We start from the raw sequence: 27,154 nt of genomic DNA, 5'->3' as shown, positions 1-27,154 counted from the left end.
ATACGTATTAGTATATTATAGGTATTTTGATTTAAATAAATATCTTACCTTTTAGTAACGGCTGCTTTGGCTCATTTACTTCGAAGGGTTCTGTCTAAACAATGGCATCAGCACTGGCTTTAGGAAAATGTGCATCGTCTACAATATGTCCTAAATTATTTTAATTTAAAATTAATAAAAAATAATTTGATTAGATTTGAATTTATAAAAAAAAACATACTTTTTTGGGTAGGTACTCCAATCGATGGGATAGCATACGAATGAATGAACTACAAATTTTAATACGGTTATAATATTGCGTTGGAGTATTATCCGCGTATCTATGGGATCCTATAAATCCTAGGACATTTTTCCAAGCTTGACACCTAAAATTTTTGTTTCATTTAAGACTGCATAATATATTATAATTTTTGATAATTTTTTTTATGCGAGTTATTTTAAATGTTAGTTGGGTGGTTAAATAAATAATTATTATATTTGCAATATTTATTTACTAATATTAATCCCTTGCAAAGGATTAAATAGAAGGTTGAGTTAAAGTAATATAAAGATAATTAAAACCTATTGAATAGAATCTATATTTGGTACATACCTTTCTTCATCTTTAGGGCACCTAAAAAACGATATCTGATCTGTCATTCGACTTTCACAACCATCCACTGAACAAATATTTCGATTAAACATTTTATTCTCTACACAACCAATAAAATCCACAACTATTTCTTTTAAATCCACCCTATACACCGAAACGTGAGTAAAACTAAAATGAGCTTAGCGCGCTCGGTATACATCGATAAATAAATGTGCACCAGGCAGACGGAGAACTGCGGGGTGGATTTTGACGGCCGAGCGGAGTGACCCAACTTGTATTCTATTCTGTAAATTTTGCTTAGAGTTAGTCAATAATTCAAAATATATAGGTTACAAATAAGCAATAATTAATATAATTAATTTAGACAGGTTCCAAAGCGGAATTGCAGAAATTTCACGTTTTTCTCAACTCTTTAAATCTGAAAATCCAATTTACGGTCGAAATAGAGTGCAATAATAAATTAAATTTTTTAGATCTAACTATTAATAGGATAAGTAAGAGCTTACAATACTCCATACATAGAAAACCAACACAAACCGACAATGTAATTCCTGCAAAATCAAACCATTTCTTTGGACATAAACTGGCAGCTTTTCACGCATTAATTCATAGACTCTTTACGATCCCTCTTTCACCTTTGGAATTCTTAAAAGAACAGAACACTATCTATCAGATTGCAATTAACAATGGATACAAAAAATCTTTAATAGATAATTTGATTAGAAAAAAGTTCAATAAAATATTATTTCAGTCCCTCTCTAGTGAGCCATCCATCCTTACCAACCTCCGAAATATGTAAAAATTTCCTTTATTGGTCCGATTTCTTTAAGAATAGGTAATTTACTTAAGTCCTTAGACAATAATATAAAAATTGTGTATAAGTCCTTTCAAAATATAAGAAATCTTTGTTCAAGATTAAAAGACTTTGTAAGCCCATTAGAAGGCAGTGGCGTTTACCTCTTATCATGCGACTCTTGTCCAGCCAAATATGCTGGTCAAACCGGCAGAAATTTCAAATTAAGAGTTAAAGAACATTTAAATTCTCAGAAGTCGCCTAGTGATAAAAGATCTGCCTTTGGATTGCACCTAAGAGAAACAGGTCATTCATTTAATACAGACGGCAATTTCAAAGTTTTGCACAACCTAAATAAAAGCAAAAAATTAAATATATTAGAAAATCTAGAAATAGCGAAACTAGAAATAAATACACAAGTTAATTATCTGAACGAACCTATTAACGCCCACTACCGAGAAGCGGCCAAAATTGTTTAAGTAGTTGTTAAGTAGTTTAATTTATTTGAGTAGTTTCCACATTCCTGTGAATTTACTGTTTTTAAAATGTTCTATTAACCGCATTTAATCCTAGATGTCCCTATTAGTAATAGTATTAAATATCTCTGTATAATGTAGTACCCATGTAATTTTTTTTTTTTTAACCAAAATCCGTTATTGTTTGTAAATACGGTGTGCTGACATGTTGTTAGATTGATGTATTGTCATGTTATCTGTGTGCCGTTTTTTGACCTTTTTATGGACATTTGTAATAATATCATGTAAGTTTTACTATGTTTTTAATTAATTTATTAGTTTAATAACAACCTTTTATATTCTACTTACATAGTTTTCCCTTGACAATGGTTTAACAACCGAAACGCGTGGGGATTTTTGAAATAAAGATTGTGAAGTAAACAGGACCCTTCGTCTATTATTTTGCTTTGCATAATGGTATTTCACCCTGGAGAAATTTATGGTAATCTTAGAAATGCAAGTCCGGACAACCTTCTCCAGCAATACACAAAACTGTCTTATAAAAGAGGAAAAATTGAGGGACACATTTGGTTTAACTTGCAGTGTTTAAGGAAAGGAATCACACCAAATTATTTAGAACACAAGTTTAAGAAGAAAATGTATTTACCTTCCAGATCATTACACACTTTACAAAAGCTAAAACGACTAGCTCTAAAAGAAGAAAATAAAATATGGTTCTCCAAAAAGTCCTTACTAATTTTAAAAATAAATTTTATTTTGTCTTTGTTATACACTCATTTACCCAATGTTGAAGTAAATGCTTTTAAAAATAACCTAGAACTTAAAGTTAATAAATTTAAATCTAATCACTTTAAAAAATTAAATAAAAAATTAAGAACTTTGACTCAAGCAAAACAAGAACGAAATACGGAAGATCAACGTAAATTTTCAGACCATGTTTTCCACCAAAAAGTTTTAAATTTATCTAACTGTCAATTTTCTCCTATAGAACTGAAATTCTTAGAAAATGGTCTTAGATATAGCCCAAAAATATGTTATGATGAAAAAAGTATTACTTCATTATTGGCTGACATAGAAGTGGCTTTGGGTTATGATGCGTTTGAATTAACAAATTCCATAAGAGGTTATTGTAGACAATTGATTAGCAAGATAGGCAAGTCAAATAAGAGACACAACAAAATTGCAACAAAGATTTAAAAACACTTTTTTCAATTAAACGAAAGGTTAAAACTCGTGACTCAGTTTTGGGAAAAGCAGATAAGGGCAATTGTTTGGTTATTCTAGATAAAAAGGATTATCAAATTAAAGTATTAGGTTTTATTTCATGTAGCAAAAATTTTGAGGAGTTAATTAAAGATCCTAATACGGCATATACTACCAATCTGAAAAAACTATTAATTGCTGAAAACGACACCTTTCAAAAATTAATGGAAAATAAACCTTTAATTCCCATGAATTCAAAAACTCCTTTATTATATGGTATGGTAAAAATTCATAAAAATAACTTTCCAATTAGACCATTTGTTAGTTTTATAAACTCAGCTGCCTATTATTTAGCTATTTGGGTAAAATATTGCTTAAAAAATGTATTGTCGTTTTCTAGTAAATTTAGCATTAAAAACACTTATGAACTAATTGACGATCTTAAAACAATTTCTTTGCCAGACAATTATCTTCTTGTCTCCTTTGACATAGTTAATCTTTTTCCCAGCATACCCAGAAACGAACTAATAGCTATAATAGAAAATGGCTTATATAAACAGTATAATTGGACAGGTTCCAAAGCGGAATTGCAGAAATTTCACGTTTTTCTCAACTCTTCAAATCCGAAAATCCAATTTACGGTCGAAATAGAGTGCAATAATAAATTAAATTTTTTAGATCTAACTATTAATAGGATAAGTAAGAGCTTACAATACTCCATATACAGGGTGTCTCACGACGAATAGACGCGATCAATATTTCGGAAACTAATTATTCAAAAATTTTGAAAATTTGGCAACATGGCATAGTCGATGGAAGCCACACAACTAAAATATTTTGACAGTTGTGACGTTTCCGGTTATACCGGCAGTAGGTGTCAACTTCGTTATTTTAAATGGAACACCCTGTATATTTTTACATTTTTGGCTTCCACATGAAATTCTAGGTATATTTTATGTATAATGTCCTATACATAAGTGTAACCGTTTTTGACATATTTTTAATTTCATGTGAAAACCTATGTTTATAAGCCCTAACATAATTACCGCTTACTCCCTTTTAGCAGCCTTTATTTATTGGTTAGTTTTGGTTTTTTTAAGAGGAAGGACCACTTTAAAAAACTATTTTACTATTTAACTAAAAAAACGATACAGGGGGGTCAAAAACTAGCAATAAAAATTAAAATGAAAAAATCATTAAAACTCAATTTTTTTAAACAGAAACCCCCTATTTTTATCATTTTTTCATAAAGATAATTAAAAATAAGGTTAACTTTGTATAAGGTTATCTAGTCCAAAAATTAATAGTTTTCGAAGTATTGGCAGTTTAAATTTGGCCTAATAGTAAAAGCTGTATAGTAACACGGCTCAAGAATTGTTGATTAGTTGATCATGACGGTTGCCATAGTAACCGCTAGAAGCGGCAGTAAGACAATGGATTATATGCATTCAATTTATAAGTGACTTGCTATTTAAGTTTTCTTCGTAAAAGTGTAATTTAATTAAAAAGTATACATTTCGGTTATAATCCATTATCTTACTGTTGCATGTATCGGTTGCTATGACAACCGTCATGGTCAACTAATCAACAGCCCTTGAGCCGTGTACAACTATACGGCTTTTTTTTAATATTAAGCCAAATTTAAACTGTCAATATTTCCGAAACTATCAGTTTTTGGATTAGATAACCTTATATAAAGTAAAACTTATTTTTAATTATCTTAATAAAAAAATTATAAAAAAAGGGATTTCCATTTAAAAAAATTGACTTTTATTGATTTTTTGATTTTAATTTTTAATGCTACTTTTTTACCTCCCTAAATCTTTTTTTTTTGCCAAATATTAAAATAGTCTTTTAAAGTGGTCCTTCCTTTAAAATAAAACCGAAACTAACCAATAAATAAAGGTTACTAAAAGGGAGTAATTGGTAGATATGTTAGGGCTTATAAACATAGTTTTTCAGATGAAATTAAAAATATGTCAAAAACGGTTACACTTAGGTATAGGACATTATACACAAAATAAAACTAGAATTTCACGTGGAAGCCAAAAATGTAAAAATATACAGGGTGTTACATTTAAAATAACGAAGTTGATACCTACTTCCGGTATAACCGGAAACGTCACAACTGTCAAAATATTTTAGTTGTGTGGCCCCCATCGACTGTGCCATGTTGTCAAATTTTAAAAATTTTTGAAAAATTAGTTTCTGAGATATCGATCGCGTCTATTCGTCGTGAGACACCCTGTATAGAAAACCAACACAAGCCGACAATGTCATTCCTGCAAAATCAAACCATTTCTTTGGACATAAACTGGCAGCTTTTCACGCATTAATTCATAGAATCTTTACGATCACCTTTGGAATTCTTAAAAGAACAGAACACTATCTATCAGATTGCAATTAACAATGGATACAAAAAATCTTTAATAGATAATTTGATTAGAAAAAAGTTCAATAAAATATTATTTAAGTCCCTCTCTAGTGAGCCCCTTGATCAAACCATCCATCCTTACCAACCTCCGAAATATGTAAATATTTCCTTTATTGGTCCGATTTCTTTCAGAATAGGTAATTCACTTAAGTCCTTAGACAACAATATAAAAATTGTGTATTCAAGTGTATTCAAGTCCTTTCAAAATATAAGAAATCTTTGTTCAAGATTAAAAGACTTTGTAAGCCCATTAGAGGCAGTGGCGTTTACCTCTTATCATGCGACTCTTGTCCAGCCAATTGGTCAAACCGGCAGAAATTTCAAATTAAGAATTAAAGAACATTTTTCAGACAATTCTCAGAAGTCGCCTAATGATAAAAGATCTGCCTTTGGATTGCACCTAAGAGAAACAGGTCATTCATTTAATACAGACGACAATTTCAAACTTTTGCACAACCTAAATAAAAGCAAAAAATTAAATATATTAGAAAATCTAGAAATAGCAAAACTAGAAATAAATACACAAGTTAATTGTCTGAACAAACCTATTAACGCCCACTACCAAGAAGCGGCCAAAATTGTAAATTTATTTAAGTAGTTTCCACATTCCTGTGAATTTACTGTTTTTAAAATGTTCTATTAACCGCATTTAATCCTAGATGTCCCTATTAGTAATATCTCTGTATAATGTAGTACCCATGTAATTTTTTTTTAAACCAAAATCCGTTATTGTTTGTAAATACGGTGTGATGACATGTTTTTAGATTGATGTATTGTCATGTTATCTGTGTGCCGTTTTTTGACCTTTTTATGGACATTTGTAATAATATCATGTAAGTTTTACTATGTTTTTAATTAATTTATTAGTTTAATAACAACCTTTTATATTCTACTTACATAGTTTTCCCTTGACAATGGTTTAACAACCGAAACGCGTCGGGATTTTTGAAATAAAGATTGTGAAGTAAACAGAACCCTTCGTCTATTATTTTGCTTTGCAATAATTAATATGTTAGTTTTTTTTTGTGAGCAGCACACTTTAACTCAATGCATTAAAATTTGAAATATTTTAATATAATTTAATAAAGCTTCTTTTATTTATCAAAGTCTTAGATTAGTGGTTATAAAAGTCGAAAGCAAACAGGGTTTGGGCTTATAAGAAAGGGTAATCTCCATAGAAAAATCAACCATAATTGTATAGGTTTCAATAATTATAAAATTTTGGTCAGTTTAGAAAATAACCAATTTATTGCAAATGTATTTAATTGGCCAAATATATGTATAAATACAGATCAGAATCAGAATCAGTATCAGAACAGAATATAGACATTAATGGATAGATATATATTTTGTTTTACTGCTATAAAACAACTACTTATTAGGAATCAGGTTCATATTAAAGCATAATCTTGACTAGGTTGATATTGTTGGTACCTTGATCTTGCATTGTGAGGTTGTACAGGTGTCTGATTTCTTTCGGTTGCCTTGGCCAATGTCGATCTGAAAATTAGAATGAGACTTTATTATGTGTGATGTCTGCAATAGTCAGTTGAGCAGAATTTGCTGCTCTTTCTTTTCATATAATTATATTGTAGGAAAAGTGTAGTGAATCTTCATTTCAATAAAATAGTAAACAAAGTAACTGTCAAACCCAAATATTGATTTTCTTCTCAAGACCTCTTTAAGTTTTATAGTGGCTGGTACATACTTACAGTACTACTTATTTCATGAAGGAATTGTCTATATTTTCAGTAAGATTCCAGATGTCTTAAACATGGTAAAATCTGGAGGGGGATCCATTTCGACAGATTTGGGTTAATGGTCATTTTTCAGTTGAGAGTTGAAGACTTCAGCTGGTTTCGCTTTGAGTGAATTTACAAATGAAATACCTTATCTAGGTATGATTTTTTTTTGTGAGTTAAATTAAAGTTTTGCCGAGGGCAGTTCTAAAGAAACAGACTAAAAAGTTTTTAAAAGGTTTCCTGTGTTATTTTGTCATAAAAATTTCAAAGAAAGGCCACATTCCAACCTAGGTAAGCTGCACATGGTCAACTTATTCTCTTATAACCCATTTAATATTTGCATTTATTTTATTTAAATTTAAAGTTTATAAAGGCATCCAACTTTTTAAAGCAAAATTTTAATAAAAAAAATTATTTTGCTCACCTCAGAAATTCCTCAGTTCAGTTTCTCACATGTAGTTTAGTTTTTGGGTTTTTCTCTTTCATCTTCTTTTCCTATTTATCCCCTTATAACTACGACTTGGACTTTCTCATCTATTATATACCCATCGAACACACTTGAGCTTCTTCTGGATATCCTGAAATCCATCGCAGAGTGTAGTACTGGCTGAATCACTTTGTCCAACTACCACAGAAGACACTGTCCTTCTTGAGGGCCAGTAAAGTTAAAGGGACGTTTAAAAACCGATTTTTTTTTGAAAATTTTTACATAGAATGTTGAGTTTGAACATTTTATTGATAAAAAAGTGAGGATGAAGTAAAAAAATGCAAAATTTGAAAAATTATAAAGGATTTTCTACTTGCGTATGGTTCACAATTACACCCGGGTGATATACTCATAAATAAAAAAGACTGTCAAATGTCACTTACGTCAACAAATATTATTTATTGGTGTGACTACTGTACTAGTACGATTATCGTAATTTTCTGTCCTGTCTCATTATGGTCGGGACACACATGCCCGCAACGAGTCCGCACCGAGCACGCACCGTAGCACGGCCGTGTCTCGGTTGTGAATTGTCGTTCGTAATCATATGAAGTAGTCTTAACATGACCGCACCGTGCCCGTGCGCCGACTCCGCACCGAGTCCGCAACGAGCTAGAATAGTTTTGTTTAATTTTCAACGGTAACGGTGCGTTGTACGGTCTCGAACGAGCAATAAAATTTAGCTATTCAAAATGGAAATTGAAAGGTTAATAGAGGAAGAAAGGAAGTTTCTATCACTGTATGATTAAAAAAATGAAAAATATAGGAATACAGATTATAAAGACAGAGTGTGGAAGAAAATTTCTTTGGAATTGAACAAAAAAAGTGGGTCCAAATTTATAAAACATATTTTTAATAAATTTAATTCGAAAAATTTTTAAATAATTTGTAGTATATTAGGTAGATTTTGGCAACATCCGGTTGTCTAGATGAGCGAATTTGTTTTAGTAAGCGGCTATTATAATTTGTTCCAGTTGTAATTATTTTATACACCGTGAAATTGATTCTTTTTTCTGAAATGCATTACAGCCCATTTTACAAAAATCAAACGAAGATTGAGCTTGATATTTGAAGTGGTGTGTAAGATCAGGTGTAAAAAAACGACCTAGAAAATGTTCTAATTCATATTTTAGGATAGGAAACATGCAGTTTTTTGAAAAGCTTTTATTTAACTTGCAATGTATGTATGTATGTATGTATGTATGTATGTACATATGTAACTAACTATGTATGTTCGGTGCAAATCTTGAAACTCAAATTTGACCAACTTCTAGTTGTCCGATTTTGGTGAAATTTGGAACATATACGGTTTTCGGTGAAATTTGATACATTTGCGGTTAGATAGAGTAGCCCCAGGCTAGATCTCGCCGCATTTTTGGATAATAACTTTTGTAACTATTTTCGTAATATAAAGGCATTTATTATTATTATTATTAATATTATTATTATTATTATTATTATTATATACGTAATTTCGGAGACAATGAAATTTAGTACTATTTAGTACTAAAATTAACTAAGGTTGGTACTTCTATATCCATAAAAAAATATTAATTAATTTTTCGAAATAAAACTTCTTCAAGTTAACGTTTTTACTAAAAAATTTTAATTTGATTTTAACTTAATTAACTGGTAACGATAGTTGTATACGCAAATTCCAATTACTCAATATACTAGGTTTTTATTTAGTTTTTAAATTTACATAAAAAAAGGTTACAAAGTTTAATTACCAATATTTTTACCACTAGATTCTACATTAGTTGTTTGGGATTTTCGTCTTAGAAAAATTTTTTTTACGGCGAAGAAACCAAATAACTACTAAAAAACATGAATTTGAGACGATCTAGATTTTATTTACTACATTTTAGCGAAAAAGATGCAACATCTAAAAAAACTGGCAAATATGATCCATAAATTAAATTATTTAAATTGCCAGGGCTGTATTTTCCTGCCAATCTACGCTGCTCTCTATAGAACTAAAGAAATCATTTAGTTGTTCTCGTATTACGAATGCTGCATTTGTTGATCATTACCAAATTTCGAAAAAAAATTTTTCTTTGAAATAAATTTAATGTACCAACCCAATTAAGTTTCGATCCAAACTGAATACTTTAAAGTGCGTCATGACCGTCCAATGTGATGCGGGATGCGGCCGTGTGTCGGAGATGTGTGTTTTGGGAGATAACGCACCGAGACACGGCCACACGAGCTACGCTGCGGGCACGGTGCGGTCTCGGTACGGATATGTGTGCCCCGACCTTTAAAGGGTGTCCTGCGACACGCCGAGCGGCCGGGCAATTTTATTCAGCCGCATCGCACGGTTTAGTTTGATTTTCAAACTTGTTTGTTTTTCCTCGCAGTATCGCGCGATGACTACGATGGAGATATTAATTTCGGAGGTAGTGTGGAATAAAAAATATCATCGATACAAAGATAGGATTGCTGTCGACAAGGAATGGGATAAAATTTCTCATAAAATCAGCCCAGGGTTGCCAAGTAAGTACCCAGAACTTCATTATTTTTGATAAAACTGTCCATCTTAAAATATCATCCATCTTAAAATATCTATTTAAATAAGTACAAATAAAAACAACTCGTAATGGCCATTTATTTATTTCAATCAAATATGCACGTTAAATATAAAAAAGCAGATTTTGTGAAGCAAAATAGGCACCAGTTAAATTTTATTCAGTGAAAAGTATTGGCAAAAGCTGTGTCTCACGTTTTCTGACTCTTTTGAAGGGCGATTATTCGCTCTGGAAGGAAAAATGTCTTGATTACCTGTTACATGCTCTTCCAACAGATTACCATTAAATGGACCTTTATCGAGGTCTATTAATATATTATGCAAAATGCAAATGCATTTTATGATATGCACTGCATTTTCAACATTTCTTTCAACTGATTTTAATAAGAGTCTAAATTTTGCCGAACTTATACCGAAAGCACACTCTACTTTCATTCTGGCACGTGATAAACGGTAGTTAAAATATGAGGCGGTGGTATAATTTTGAATCCTTCTTCTTGGGGACGGTCTCAGTAAATAGGTCCTCAAGGGAAATGCCTCATCTCCTACAAAGACAAATGGTACCTTTTTTTGGGAATTCGGTAGCTGCTTATTCCTTGGGAATAACAAAGTACCATTTTCGATATTTTGATACATAGCTGAGTTAGAAAATACTCCTGCGTCGCTTTTTTTTCCGTAGGCTCCAACGTCTATCATTAGAAATCGGTACCTATCTGGTACCTATCATCCACTACTGCCAAAAGCACTATTGAAAAAAACTGTTTATAATTGAAATACATGCTTCCTGAATTTATTGGACATTTTAGTCTGATGTGCTTTCCGTCCAAACTTCTCATACAGTTGGGAAAATTTCATTTTTCATAGTTCTCCTTAGCAACATTTTCAAACCTATCAACACTGGACACTGGCATGTGAATCTCTACTAACGAAACCCAAATGGCCTTCCAAACCTCGATAACTATAGTTGCCACAGAAGATTTTGATATCTGAAATGAAAACGGAAGTTGTCTAAATGCAATCCTGAATGAAAGATATCTGAAAAAAAAATCAATAACCAAAGGCTATTTTAAATATACTGGGCGCAATTTGAAGTAGATAATTTTTTTTAAATAAAATAATAAAAACAAAGTTTGGTATTTTTTGTTCTTAATACAAATCACATTAGGTATTTTGAATCTATCTTTTTTTTCAGAAGACGATGCGAAAAAGAAATGGCGTAATTTGCGAGATCAGTTTACCAAAGGGTTTAAAAAAATTTCGAAGCCCAGATCGGGAGATCCTCAAGAATTTGTTGCATCTTATTCGAGAAAGTGGCAGTATTTTACCAATATGCTGTTTCTAAAGGACACCTTAATTCCAAGAAATACCGATGGAAATATATCGCTGAATGTTTTAGAAGCCTCGGAAAGCACTACTATAAACGATGACGATGAAGTCGAGAAAAAAGTGATAGATCACGAGCCAAACCCTAATAATGATGCTTTACAAAGTGATGTTAACATAGACACACAAACGCAAACTCTGGGCAGCCAGGCTGTAGAAACTCTAGCACTGACTTCTTCATCTGCGACTACATCTCATTTCAAACGAAAGAGAAATCAAAAGCATACCGAACTAGAGCAAAAGTTTTTGGACATCGAAAATAAAAAACTAGCACTTCTGAAAACCCCGGAAGACGAAAACATGTTGTTTTCCAGATCACTGCTACTTTAAAAAGCTGGACCCAATTCAACAGCTACGAATAAGAACACGTTATCAGGAAATTCTACTTCAGGAAATATCACAGAATCGAACAATCACGTTTGAATAATATTTCATAGCATCTCAAACTCACTTCCGTTACTATTCAAATCCACCTTCTGCAGTTTCATCGGTCGATTCAAATTATGTTGCAGTACCGTCACCTTCTCCTGGTATTTTAACGCAACCAGCATCCTCTCAACAATATTCTTTTATATTTTCTGCAGACGAAGATGGACCGGACATGGGATTTTACATAATTTGTAATTTTCATATTTGTGCTTTGATACGGTTTATATAAAATATCTGTTAAATGTCTATAAATAGAATTTATTTACTTAATATTCACCTACCTTAAAGTTAGTAGCAGCCTCTCTTCTACAGAAATAGGTTTCATAAAATTAGTTGTGAAATGATAACATTCACTCCGTATTTTTTTCCACAATGTAGTCAAATGTATTAATTGACATTCTTGTGTACTGTCAAAAGTCGCTCATTATCATCCAGTCGCAACTGAGGATACAAATGATAAAATTCTCCGTAAGCAATTCGGTTTTTGTAAATTACATGAGTTTTTTGTCGTTTACGTCTTTTTATAAGTCTCTTAGTATTTTTAACTTCGTTAAACTATTTTCCGATAATAAAATGGAACGTGCTGACCCCGAAGCCATTGTCTAAACCTTGATATGGTTTTTGAACGCAGTCGGCGCACCACGTATGCCCATCTTAAATTTGGACGCATTCAAATTTTGTCGCAAACTCCTACGGTGCGGGTATCACAAGCGATCGCCGCAACGCACGCATCGCATTTAGTTAGGACATACCGTTATAGGTAGGTAAGTATTTGTTTATTTATTTATAAAGTATTTGTTTATAAAATATGATTATATATGGCTATCGCCCCGTGTGCGCATACAAGGCGGGCGCACATGTGGAGTTTGGATTGCAAAAAGGGATTGGAATCTTGGGTTCGCGCTAAATAGTGGGTTAGGTAGTCGTTTGAGCCCTACTTAGGGAATGGGATAATAGTTAAAAATGGGAATTATAGGCACATACACTATAGGCACAATTCCTATACCTTATTCCTATTCCTAATGCCTATAATGAATTTAAAGATATTTATTGTTTTGACTATAAGTTAATGTACATTAAACCTCATCGTTATTATATCCCTATTAATAATTAAATATCTTAAATTATGTTTTTTTTTTCAAGATTTATACTTATTTTATATTAAATTACATAAAATATCAAATAATTTAAATAAATAATACCTATTTTTTAACACCTAATGAATGTGTTTTGTTCATGTAATGTAAAATCTAACTATATTATGCCTTTATTATCTAAAATTGAGTTCACAGCCAACCCATCCAACTAAAAAGTGTTCCAGACAAAACCAAAAAGTACTACTGGAACTGGGGATATAGTGAAGCCACTGCCGTTTCTGTCATTAAGGTTGTTTTATTTTTCTTGTGTGTAAATTACAAAATATGTAATTAAAAGCGGTACAAAGCGATAAAAAATGCTATAAACTTACAATAATAGCCCCCAAAAAGTTCCAAAATTGCCCCAATATATATATTTTTTAATTATAGCAAATTCAAGAGCTAAAAAACCTTGTGCAAGCCGGCAATAATTACGTATTTAACGTATGTAGAAAAACCTTCATAATTTCCACACTTTTGTATTTTTTCCAATCATCCTCACTTTTTTATCAATATTTTGATCACACTTAACATTCTATGTAAAAATTTTAAAAAAAAAATCGGTTTTTAGACGTCCCTTTAACTTTACCGGACCCCTATTTATCGCATATACAGTGCTTTTCTTTGAAGTCCCCCCCCCCATTTATTTTTTGAACGGGTCAAAAAAAATTTTTGAAACTTGCATAAGTAAATTGGTCTATAGATACTATTTTTCACTGTAAACTAGGTAGTTGTAAATTCCAAGATGGCGGCTGGGCGACATCTTGAGAAAAAATTTTAAATAGAAAGGGGAGTCGTGTGGTACCTCATTTTAAAGGTCTCAATGACCTGTCTAAAAGTAACAGCCAAAAAAATACACTGTTGCGATTTTATTAACGTTTTTAATAGAATACAATGAAATACTAATTTACAATTAGCAAATAAACAATTTATCAAAAGAAAAACAATATTTAATTTAAAAGATGCTGGAAATGATTTCCTTGTACCTCTTGACACATAAATAACCTATCTGAAAATTCACGTCGAACATTTTCAAATACATTTGCCTTAATATTTTGACAAATGTTAGTGATTCTTTGTCGTAGCTCAAAAATTGAGGCAGGTTCTGTTTCGTATACCTTTTGCTTTAGGTATCCCCACAAAAAAAAGTCTAGCGGCGTTAAATCTGGTGACCGAGCTGGCCATTCAATAGGACCTCGACGACCTATATAACGACCAAAATAATTATCATTTAAATAATTTCTCACATTCCTGGCAAAATGCGGAGGAGCACCATCTTGTTGAAATGTAATTTCCATGTCAAATTCATGTACATTAGCCTCAACAATTTCTGTTATGACAGGATCGATAGCATTTTCCAGCATATTTAAGTACAATTCACCTGTTAAATTTTCTTCTAAAAACAGCGGCCCTACGATATGATTCCCTAATATTCCTGCCCATACATTGATTTTTTGCGGATATTGAGATCGGGTTTCACGAAAAATGTGTGGATTGGTATCACTCTAATATCGACAATTTTGTCTGTGGACATTACCATTAAAAAAAAAAGTACATTCGTCGCTAAAACAAATGTTGCGCACGTACGTAGGTTGGTTGCCTTTCTACTCTCTCTGCCATAATTTCACAGAATTGCACTCTTCGGTCAGGATCATCTTCAGTCAGTTGATGGACCATTTGGATCTTGTATGGGTGAAACTTATTTTTTTTTTAAACTCTCCATGCCGTCGAAGTTGAAACTTCACAGATATCAGCAACAGTTGGAGTAGAATGTTGGGGATTTTCTATTATTTCGCCAATTATTTGGACTTGCTTTTCTTCTGAAATAGACATATGGCCTGGGCGTTTTTTTATCCTGGACAGTACCAGTAGTTGTAAATTTATTTACAAGTTCCCTTAAATATTTACGGCAAATAGGACGATCAGGAAAACGTTCGTTGAAAACCCTTTCAGTCTCATGAAAATTACGCGTTGCTCCATAAATAAAAATTGCTTCTACTTTTTCCTCCAATGGACGAGAATTAACCATTTTGAAAAAAACAATAAATTCAAACTGCCAAACACACTAAACAATATCTAACAATGACCGATACAAGAGTAATTTACCGGTTAAGGAAAAATATCTTAACATTTTTTTTCGAGTTTTTTTAATAGCTATTTGGTTTTTGGAATGTCTAAATAATGTTCAATAACCTTTAACGTGAAATGTGACATACGAGGGCGGTTCAGTAAGTCTTTAGAAACCAAAAAGTTAATCTTTAAATCCAAAATTCAAAAATTATAATTAATTTGTATATTATTATTAAAAACGTTAATAAAATCGCAACAGTGTATTTTTTTGGCTGTTACTTTTAGACAGGTCAAAACGGAGTCCACCGAGTCCATGTAATCAATATTAAAAGTACTCAATAAAACCTTTTAAATGAGGTAACACAAGATTTCTATTTAATGCATTTATTCAAGATGGCGCTTATGTGTTATTTTGACATTTAGAACTGTCGTTTTTATGTCAAAATAAAATAGTGACGCATTTATTTTCGTACACTGATTTTTACCTATTCAAAAATCATAAAAATGTAAAACGTTAAAATAAAAAAAAATACTGTTTTATTAGGCCGCCATTTTGAAACGAGTTAAGATATGGGTCTAATATTTCAGGGTTATAAAGTACACATTGAGACCTTTAAAATGAGGTACCACACGACCCCCCTTTCTATTTAAAATTTTTTCTCAAGATGTCGCCCAGCCGCCATAAAATAAATGGGGAGGGGACTTCAAAGAAAAGCATGGTATATTTACGTTTAGTACGTTTAATTAGTAAAGCAATGCATTAAAAACGGTACACCGAATGGATCCCAACTTTAAAAAGTTAAGATCCATTGGACTTCGACCCGACGGATTCGCTCCTCGGTCCGTGCTTAACTGCTTACTTAGTTGCCAATACAATTTTGTATGAGGAAGGTTTTTATCTATTTTTAGTATTTTAGGAAAAATGCCTGCTTCGGTCTGCGCTGGTTGGATTCATTGCGGCCGTCGGCCATAAACGGCGTCGAGTCGATGAACGTCTTTACCCTTTTATTTAGGAACTAGGCAAATTGAAAATTATTGTAAATGATTATTTCTCACTTTACTCCCGTGCGTTCTATGGGTCTGATAGTCTGATCTTTATAAAAGACATAATTGCGTTTTCAATATGCTTCCACGTTCAAGGGTTACTGCAGCAGGCAATAAATGCGACTATTACAATTGCGGAAATACTAGACGTATTGAAAAAATAAAAATGTTTAAATTTCCAATAAAACGCAAAGAAATTTGTGATGTTTGGATTTTTAATAGTGGTAAGTTACAAAATAAATTTATGTTTTCTTTACCATTTACATCACACAGTTTGTGTTTTCATATGAATAAAATTAAACTAATATTTTTTAAAATGCTATGTTTAAATTAAAACTAAATTATTCTTTAGTTATAATAGTAAATACAGCTATAATAGTAAGCTATAGTATATAATTGCCTGAACATTGAAATAATTATTGATATGAGTTATTTATGCTCGAATTTATGTTTTCGGAGATACCAAACATTTATCCTCTAATCAAATAATAATGTAATTTAGATATCTAGAACAATTATCAAACACATTTTTGTCTCTTAACCTTTTAAAAAAATTTGAAAAAAGCAAAACCTTATTTTATCAAAATATTTTTTTAATAATAAACTTAAATGCAGAGCTACTTTCTTATTACAAAAATAATTTAGTAAATTAGTACACATATTATACATTTATTTTAGATTTAAAATTATTTTTACAGTAGAAACAACACTTAAAGCCCCCAAAATAATAAAAAATAAACTTCTTAAAAAGATCTTTTTGTTATTAATACTTTACAAATATAATTTAACTATAATAGCAAAAAATATAACTTTTTTTAAAACATCTTTTTTAACAAAAATAATATGTTAATTTACACAATAAAAAAATAAATATACAGGGTGTCCCATAAATAATGGTAAATATTTTAACAGTAGATTTCTTTAAAAAAAATTTAAAATTAGGTAAAATTTTCCTTATCCGAAAGTCAAGGCATCAATGATTCAGAGTGATAAATTTAATAACATTACTAAACGTATGTGAGTTTGAATTTTTATAACCAAGCATCAAAGTAACTGATAAAAACATAAGCCATAACAGTGACAATTACGTCTATAATAATTCATCTTGTTATGCACAGTCTATTTAAAAAATATTTTAACTTCAAGTGGAAAAATAAAATTTTATCTTGAGGGCATTGAAAACCCTAAATGTAAATATTTCGAAAAGGGTGAATCGTAGCCCGATTTTTAAAGTAATTTTTGTAAGCAAAAATGTTTGCACAATGCATATTTTAAATCAACAAAACTTTTTAGACACCTCCTTAAACTTATGATAATATTTACTTTTATTTTTTAACGATGTTTGTTATTTTAGGAAATACACAACTAGTCGGTCTTCCGGAAGATATGCTTAAAAACAAATGTATTTGCGAAAGACATTTTACAGAGAATGACTGGAAAATGGAAAAAAGACATCGATTAAAAGACAGTGCCGTTCCTATTAATTATAAATGTTTATTGGACAGTGAACAGAATTTACGCGTTTTAACGCCCAAAAAGACCTATACAAATATCAAGACTAACGTATCATTAAGTGATAGTCCGCGTTTAAGTCCACCTTCAAAGAAAAAAATGAAATTTGAAGAAGAAAACGAGTTTGTTAAAAAAATTATCGACTTCCGGATATCAGTCCAACAGTCCAAGAAAAGTAAAACTTAAAAATAAAATCTCAAAGGAAAAAAATACATAATATTAAGGGAAGAATTACTCGGTTGAGGGCAAAAGTTCGTAAGTGCAAATTTTCAATTTTTAATTTGTTACCTTTTTTATAATTCTTATCCATACCTGCAAAAACGTTTATTATGATGCAAGTACGGGGTAAACGTCGTACTTTATATTCCCGCAACGAAAAGGAGTTGGCGGTCTCCCTGTACTATAAATCACCATCGTGTTACAATTTTTTAAGAAGAAAAGGCATTATATTACCATCTACGTCAACCATTCAAAAATGGATTGGTCAAAATACATTTAAGACTGGCGTAGATGATAATATAAAAACCTGTCTTAAGCTGAAGTGTGCAGATATGGATAAGAATGAAAAAAAATGTTTGGTGGTTTTTTATGATATGTCAATCAAAAAATGCCTCGAATATAATAAAAAACTGGATCTAATAGAAGGTTTTGAAGACTTAGGTCCTCTAGGACGAAAACCAACGGAAGCCACTCATGTCTTAGTTTTTTCTATTCGAGGCATATATTCATCATGGAAATTTCCACTTGCATACTTTTTCTCTCACACCACTACAAGTGGCAAGAATTTAAAACTTTTGATTTTTTACGTTTTCAAATTTCTAAATGAGATTGGTTTTATTCCCAAGGCAATAATGTGTGACCAAGGAAGTCCTAATAGGGCAGCTTTTAAATTATTGAGTGTTAATAAGGAACGACCTTTTTTTTATTATAATGATTTAAAATTTTTTGCTCTATTTGACGCTCCGCATGTTTTTAAAGGTATTAGGAACAATTTGTTGTCGGGAACTTTTAAGTTGAGAAATAAGAGCATATGTTTCAATGTTATTAGGAAAACGTGTGAAATTGATAAATCTTCATCTACAACAAGAACTCTTCCCAAAATTACCGATAAACATATTTTTCCTAATGCATTTGAAAAAATGTCATTCTCCTTAGCGCTACAGGTCAATCAATCAATCATATGCTTTATTGTCAAAAAATTACAAAATTTTGTAGACAAAGCTAATAAAAAAAACATATAAAAACAAAACAAAACACACAAAATAAAAATAAATATACAAACAAAATAAATACATGCAAAACTGTACAAAAACAATGTACCTACCAATATACATCATAATGTATAAAATGTCAATAAAAATAAACACAATGGTCAATAACAGTAAATTAATTAAATACAAAATGAAAGTGCAATTCATTTATTAAAGAAAAAAAAAACTAATATATTTTCTATTTTAAAACATAAAAAGAGCCAGTGTGTGTGTGATACCCAAAAAGTTATCCTAGAAAAAAATCCTCCACTGCGTACAAGGCTTTTTCCAGAAAGTATGCCATCAAAGCATTATGAAATCAAGGAAAAGAAGTAATTGATTTAATTTCCAAAGGCAAATGATTATGCATCTTTTTGGCTCTGTATAGAATAGAGCTTTTTACTAACTCGGACCGAGGAGTTTGCAGATAAAGGTTAGTAAGTGCTTAGTAGTGCAGTAAGGTTTTTTCAAGTACTATGGCAGCCGCTATACGAACTGCTGTCGATAAGTGTTTTATACCCAAGGAGCTAGGTAATTATACTGCTGATTTTATAGAACTGACGAACAATTTATTCGATGCTTTAAATAGCAAACGCCCTTTTGCCAAAAAATCCTTTTAACCGAGGTCTTAGCGAAAACAGTTCTTGTGTGAATCTGGTTTTTGGCAAAGGTAAATCTGTTTTTGAGCATTGATTAAGTTGTACCGTAAAAAGGGAAAGACCGTAATTAGAGAAACAAGGCCTCCATGTTTTGATGGAATTATTCATACTATAAATGCAATTGAACACCTTTTTGAAAGTGAAAAAAAGGAAAATATTCAGTTTATTCTCACAAATAGATTAAATCAAGATTTCTTGGAAAACTTGTTTTCAATGGCCAGGCAACGGGGTGGTTGGAATTTAAATCCAACTGCAAAGTCATTTCGACTATTTTTCAGGATTAAATCCATAACGGGTTTAATAACTCCATCAAAGTTATCGAATTGCGAAGATGATACAGATACTCAACTTTTGTTGTCAGGAATTACAAGGAATATTGATACAAAATGTGACAGCGAAAAAACCACTCAAGGTGTTCATATATCACAAGAACTTAATACTGAAGAGGATCGGTCTGAAAGTCGGGTTTCTGAATTAGAAGAAATTGCAGCAGTCAAAGAACCTGAGATAAATTTGGAAAAATCGGCAAATAACTATTATGCGGGGTATTTAGTTCGACGTGTTATCGAACAATTTAAACGTAAAAAATGCAAATTAAATTTTCAAAACAGCACAAAATTTACAGACCCTTCTCAAATTTTTTCCCTTTATAAAAGTTTCACTGGGCAAGAGAAAACATCTCTTCGTAATTCCTACTTCAGAAGTTGAGTATATTGTGTCAAAAGCAATGTCCAAGTTTCAAAAATATTTAAAAAAATATAAGCATCAAGAGTTTGTGGCAACAAAAATTAAAAATAAAATTGTTTCAAAACATCTAGTATGGTTGGGGAAAAAACTGACGACTGTCATGACCATAAACTGTTTTTATTAAACAAACTTGTTCAAATAGGTTTATTTAAGTTCTGCAAATGGGCAAGGGAAATGTCAAAAAATCACAAACAAAAAATTAATGTATGAGAAAAATATAATGTACTTAACTTACCTAAGAATATTTTTTATACTATAGTTTATCTACAATGCGTTTTTTAAGAAACATCATAGATGATCTTGCATGCATAGATGATTTTACATGAAAAAAGTTAATTTTTGATTTATCATTTCAAACATTTTTAATTTAATAGCGGAGATCAAAATTTAAATAGACAAAGGTTAGGATTCATGTTAAGGTTATATAACACTGAAAAATTTTTTTTCTTAAAACGCCTGGTATATTAATGACCACCAATTTTAATAAAATTAAGACAATTTGTTAAATTTGACAATGGCTGGTTTTAAATACCTATCTCGATAAAAAATTTACGTTTTTCAATTAATTTTATTGTTTTTTTATACAACTCCAAAAAGCTTTTTAATAATTAAATTTTACAAAAAAAAAAAACAATTAATTATTTGATAATTTTAATAACGTCTTTCAACACCAAGCACACAAAATTAGTACTTTATTCGATATTCACGGCATCGCAACCCACGAAAAAGACGAGAAAGTCTTTTTAGTTTGGCCGGGCAGCGTACGTACTTCGACTAAACAATCAATAAATCGCGTCTGTAGATATCAGGAGAGATTCTATCCTAATAATTCATATATGGCTTATAATCTGGCAACGTGGTTTAATATCGTATTGCCGCGAGAGAAGCAAAATTTAAAATATTGAGAATTTATAACCCCGGCTCCACACTTGCGTATACAAATATTCGCTAATTAGACGAATATTTGGAAACGAATAATTATGTATGAATGTTCACTTTTCTGTTCATCCACACATGTTACTTTTGACCGAATAATTGCATTTTAGGTTTAAAATACGGAAAATATTCGCTTTGTACCGTCGCATGCTATTTAAGATGGATGATTATTCAATAGCTGCAGCTGCCTACTTTTTTATGTGTTACTATAATAATTTAAGGAAAAAGAAAAAAAAACCTAGGAAAAGAAGATGGTGGATGGTTTCCCTTCATCACAGTAGAAAAAGGTAGGACCTAATGCATTTTTGATTAGGGTGTCCTAAATACCAAGTGCCACTATTGCTATCTCCGAAAGGGTAAGTGCCACGGCATTGGTTAAATTAGAGAAAAGTTCACATTTTTTATGCTCATTGAAGATCTTTTTGCAGTTTTGCAAAATTTTTATTAGTTTCTGACTTACAGAGTGATTTATGAAAAACGCCAAAATTAATTTCGTTGAATATTTCAAAAACTATTGGTTTTTAGAGGCCCAATTTCAATTAAAATTTTTTTAAAAAAAATTTTCCCGCTTTACAACATGGTGTCTGCAAATTTAATTTTTGACGTTTATTTAATTTTGGCGTTTTTCATAATCACTCTGCAAGTCAGAAAGTAATAGAAATTTTGCAACACTGCAAAAAGATCTTAAAGGGGGAAAAAATGTCTTGGCGCTTACCGTTTCGGAGATAGTAATAGTGGCATATGGTATTTAGGATACCCTGTATAAATTTAAAATAATTAGTATTTTTCAAGTTAGAATATAAAAAATATACTATCGACTTCTTAATTTTTGTAATTTTTATGTCCTGATGAGCACTGTATAATAAAACATAATTAATTTTAGGTATGATGGAATCAACATGCTTGCAGATTTACAACAGGAGCATTCTGGTCAATTTGAAAATTTTTGCCGGATGTCTTCATCAGATTTTAAGAATTTACTTGACAGAATTGGCCCAAGTATCGCAAGAAGAGATACTAAATGGCGAAAAGCAATTCCAGCAAAAATTCGTTTAGCTGTGACTCTTCGGTTTTTGGCGACTGGATAGCTATCAAAGTCTTCATTATCTCTTCAAAATATCTCCCCAAGTAATTTCTGAAATTGTGCCGGAGGTGTGCAGTGCAATAATTGAAGCATTAAAAGACAATATAAAGGTAAACAAATTTTAATAGTTTAGTCACTAAAAAAAAAGAAAATCAGATTTTTAATACCTACTGTTAGTAGTATTATGAAACAAGTTTTTAAATATTATCTACATTAAAGGTTTCATAATAATTACCAATATTTTGAAAAATTTGAGAATTTTGCGTATTTGTATAAAATAGTGATGACGATGATGCTGTAGTAAGGTCAGTATAATTGCTGAAAGCATCAGGAGATGGTGTTGGAACTGGTGTAGTCGGCACAGATTTGTTTCTCTTTCTTTTGAGCAACATAGTGTCAATTTCTCATCTCTGTCAATCTTTCATCTTCATTATACCGACGAAGTTTTTTTGCCAGTAGTTGCCCATATAGTTCACAATCGTCTTTTTGAGGATCCGGCCGTTTTTCTGAAATATTTGTAAGAATGTTAAAGGCTTCATCCATACGCTTTTCGCGAACAGTTTCTGTATCAGAACAAATCGACTTTGCATTCCTTTTAGGTCCTACTGGCTTGCGTGCATTAGGTATGATTTCACCTAGGCGAAAAATATTATTTTAGGTATATTAAAACAATTTTAAACACAGAAATACTATAGAAAAAGGTAATATTAATAAACTAAATAATGTTTTATTACCTTGCACTATTTTTTCAACTGCTTTTTCTGTCTGGCTATTAGCGTTATTATCATCATTACCGATATCCTGTGACTTTTCTGTATCTGTAGCAACTGTTTGACTACTACTGTCTTCATTTACTGTTGAAAGGATCTACAATTAATGATGACTATGTTGTAGAAAAATACTAAATATTTTCCTCTTTCTGTTTTAGATTCCCAAGGAAAAGCAAGAATGGTTAGCAATAGCTGCTAACTTTGAAACTAGATGGCAGTTTCCCCACTGTTTAGGGGTCAGGGATGGGAAGCATATTGTACAATGTCCATTTAATACTAATTCAGAATATTACAACTACAAGGGCAGCTTTAGCATTGTTCTCATGGCATTGGTTGACAGCAATTACAATTTTATATATGCAGATGTAGGTTGCCAGGGAAGAATTAGCGACGGTGGTGTTTTTCGAAACAGCACATTATATGAAAACATTTATGGACCAAATGCAACCATTCCGCAGTCGGTACCAATTGCAGGATATAAAAATGAAGATTTACCCTATGTCTTTCTTGCTGACGATGCTTTTGAACTAACCACAAAAATTTTAAAACCTTATCCTGGCATTCATAAGAAAGGGTCTTTTCAACGGATTTTCAATTATCGCCTCTCCCGTGCGCGCATTATAGTTGAAAATGTATTTGGCATAATGGCCTCTGTATTTAGAGTTCTTAGAAAACCGATGTTATTGCAACCAAGTAGGGCAACTTTAATAACTTTGACATGTGTCTATCTGCATAATTATTTACGTAAAAGTAGAACTTCACGGCCTATGTACACGCCACAAGGCTCTTTTGATTCATTTACGGAAGATAAGGACTACCGAGCCGGCTCATGGAGAAACGATTCAGAAAATATTTCCTCACTGCTACCACTACAAAAAATTCCACGTAAATCACCGCAAAGTGATCAAAACGTGAGAGATGAATATGCGAATCATTTTATGACTTCCGGAAGGGTAGAGTGGCAAGAAAAATATAATTAGTTCAGGTTAATTAATTACTACTTATTTAAAGAATGTACCTAGCTGTCATCTAATATACCTATGTACAGGGTGATTCATTATAAATGTTTACCCCCCTTAACTTTTTTAATATATCACACTTTTCTGGTACACCCTGGGGGGGGGGTAAACATTTATAATGAATCACCCTGTACCTTAATTAGTATTTATTAATTAAATATAATCCAAGTTAAACTTCTGATTTTGAGTAATAATAAATATAAAAAAATTAAAATTTACACGGTTTTCATATTAAAAACTTGTTTTGAATACCTAATCAAGTACCCTACCTACCATTTAAATATACCGAATAGCTAAATGACATAATTATGTATTTACCCCCTATAGGTATATTGTTAATTTATTTACCTCTGTATCAGTCGTTGGTACGCAATGGTAAACTGGGGCAAGGAACTTCTCCATGGTATCAAAAGCGAACCAACTGGGCTTAAAAATCTCGTCACTACCCATGCCAGATTTAAGGGATTTCTTTTTCTTATTAAGTAACATCCTAAATGATGCCATTAACGAGTCCTTCTTTTTTTTTAAATCGTTTAATGTGCAGGTAAAATTTAAGTTTTCCTGCAATTTTTGCCAGGCATCAGCTACTTTATTTCTGTTTCTGAGGTCGGGATGCTGGGGATCCCAAAGACACGGTTCTGTTTGATACCCTTCCAAAAACGTCATAACTGCCTGGTTTGTCCACTCCATATTGCTTATTCCGCACCAAAAACTATTATATAGGCACTCAAATTAGCACATCAACAATATTTGCGGCAATTCTCTTCTACATAACCTTAAAAACTTATTTACATCGAAGGCGCAAGTGTGGACGATAATACGAATATAAGCGTACGAATATTCGGACCCTTTGATGTCTATTTAATTTACCGACTCAAGACGGAAAACATTCGTGTTCGGGCGAACATGCTAAATATTCACCAACGAACACGAATATTTTATCCATACATGCAGTATTTTTTCCGAATACCGATTATTCGTGGGCGAATAACGCAAGTGTGGAGCCGGGGTAACTGATCGCTCGATCGAAACGCCGCCAAACACCGTGTTCCATATACCGCCGTAAGATTACGTATCTGTTTGTCTCGTTAAATCTGTGCTATAATCTTTGTTGGGAACTGTGTATGTACGTATATGCGAGGTATAGTATAAGTTGTACCATATTTATTTAACCATAACCCGCCGGTTGTTATTATTTAATTTATCTTTTATAAATTGCTTTTATAAAACTCTAGTGAACTTTAAAACTTATAAATTTCATATGATAATACCTTTGAATAAAGAAAACCATAGAGAAATGAATATTAAATACTTTTAATTACTCTATGAAGAAAACAAATTGTTTTCTTTATTCAAAGGATAATACGGAATACCTATTTCTTTATTGAGCATTTGACACATTCACATTTGGAACTTTGATAATTAGAGGTTAGGTTATTTGTCAATATACTAAAGCTGAATTTACGGATTACTTTTTAATACTTCCTTTTGCGGACCTAAATTAGGTGTGATTTAAATTATCTAGAGATATTTCCTGCTTTCGGTTCGGGGCCACATTCAGGGCCATATTAAGGCAAGATTTTAAGGGTATCATTGCACTAGGGTAGTAAAGCAGGTGGCGCTTATAAATACATATTTAGTAAGGTTTACCCACACCACTCTCGTGGGCTAGCTGGAGGCAATTTTAAACCCCGGATACCCCTATTTTGCCAGAAGCCACCCTTAACTTAATCAAATAATTTAATAATAAACATCAACAATCATTCTAAGATTTTTTTCTGTAAAAAATATACTTCTCGTTTTGAAAGTTATACTTAGCTGTTTATATTTTTGAACATCTAACAATTTATTTTTTTTTTATCAAAAAACTTTCTTTTGTAGAGGTTCGCTACTATTTGAAATCGGTGTTGAATAAAAAGTTTGGAATTAGGATTGGAAAAGACGAAATGGAACCAGAGGAATTATTAGATCACAACAATAAAAGACCTATAAGTTGATCCATAATAGTGAGCGAGTGGACTAAAAGTCTATTAAGGCTTAATGTGAATTAAAAATGGGTCTCGAGAAACCAACAAGAGAAACTCTATGAAAAAAAGGTTAAAACCAAATATCCCCTGACTGATGAATAGAAGGAATAGTAAAAAATCTAGAGAAAAAGTCAGTGAAGTCTGATGAAAATAGCTTAAAAATAAGTATAATAGTCCAAAGAGAATATTAGGAATCTTTTTTTGGACTATTAGAAAATGTAGCAAGGAATAAGCAAATAGCGAGAATTTTGAATTCCAAATATGTTATGGAGCATACTTTTTGTACGATTCTCAATTTACATTTATTTCAAGTTTCGTTTGGTTAAATAATTTACCGCTTCGGCTCTAGATACCTTAATTAAGTTTTTAAGCATCACTGCTAAATGACAGCATGGTATAAAAGTGAAAATAATACTCATTTGCTTATATGGTTTTTATTCTTAAATCCGTTTTCGTGAGCAGAAGTCTTAAGATGGCGCTACAGATTCTCATTTGAAAACAAGTGCAAGAATAAATATTTTCTATATTATGAAAATTTAATTTGTGAATTCAAGTATGAATGATTTTTCCTTACTGAAAGGCACGACAAGAAAAATATCAGAGATATCTAAATGAATTGGAGAATGTGGAAATGGAATTTAGAGGTTTGCTACTATTTGAAATCGGTGTTGAATAAAAAGTTTGGAATTAGGATTGGAAAAGACGAAATGATCTAGTATATATAAGTTGATCCATAATAGTGTGCGAGTGGCAAGTCTATTAAGGCTTAATGTGAATTAAAAATGGGTCTCGAGGAACCAACAAGAGAAACTCTTTGTGCAAAAAAGGTTAAAA

The 27,154-nt window shown here is 31.5% G+C and overlaps 2 long non-coding RNA genes across 5 annotated transcripts; one reads left to right on the top strand and one right to left on the bottom strand.

The window, feature by feature from the left end:
- Positions 1-2,083: 2,083 nt before the first annotated feature.
- Positions 2,084-26,760, top strand: LOC126741305 (uncharacterized). Of its 4 annotated transcripts, none has more exons than XR_007662158.1 (3): positions 2,084-2,145; positions 12,662-12,826; positions 26,175-26,760. It is a non-coding gene; the product is annotated as an uncharacterized LOC126741305 (long non-coding RNA). The 4 variants fall into 4 exon arrangements; XR_007662160.1 differs by lacking the exon at positions 2,084-2,145 and adding an exon at positions 6,270-6,331; XR_007662157.1 differs by lacking the exon at positions 2,084-2,145 and adding an exon at positions 7,249-7,531.
- Positions 6,744-8,093, bottom strand: LOC126741304 (uncharacterized). Its single transcript, XR_007662156.1, has 2 exons — positions 7,665-8,093; positions 6,744-6,998 (listed from the first exon to the last, which is right to left on the bottom strand). It is a non-coding gene; the product is annotated as an uncharacterized LOC126741304 (long non-coding RNA).
- Positions 26,761-27,154: the final 394 nt, after the last annotated feature.

The sequence above is a fragment of the Anthonomus grandis genome, chromosome 10, assembly GCF_022605725.1.
Source record: "Anthonomus grandis grandis chromosome 10, icAntGran1.3, whole genome shotgun sequence".
Lineage (NCBI taxonomy): Eukaryota > Metazoa > Arthropoda > Insecta > Coleoptera > Curculionidae > Anthonomus > Anthonomus grandis.
Note: the sequence above shows the minus strand (reverse complement) of the source record. Positions and strands in the feature narration are given on the sequence as shown.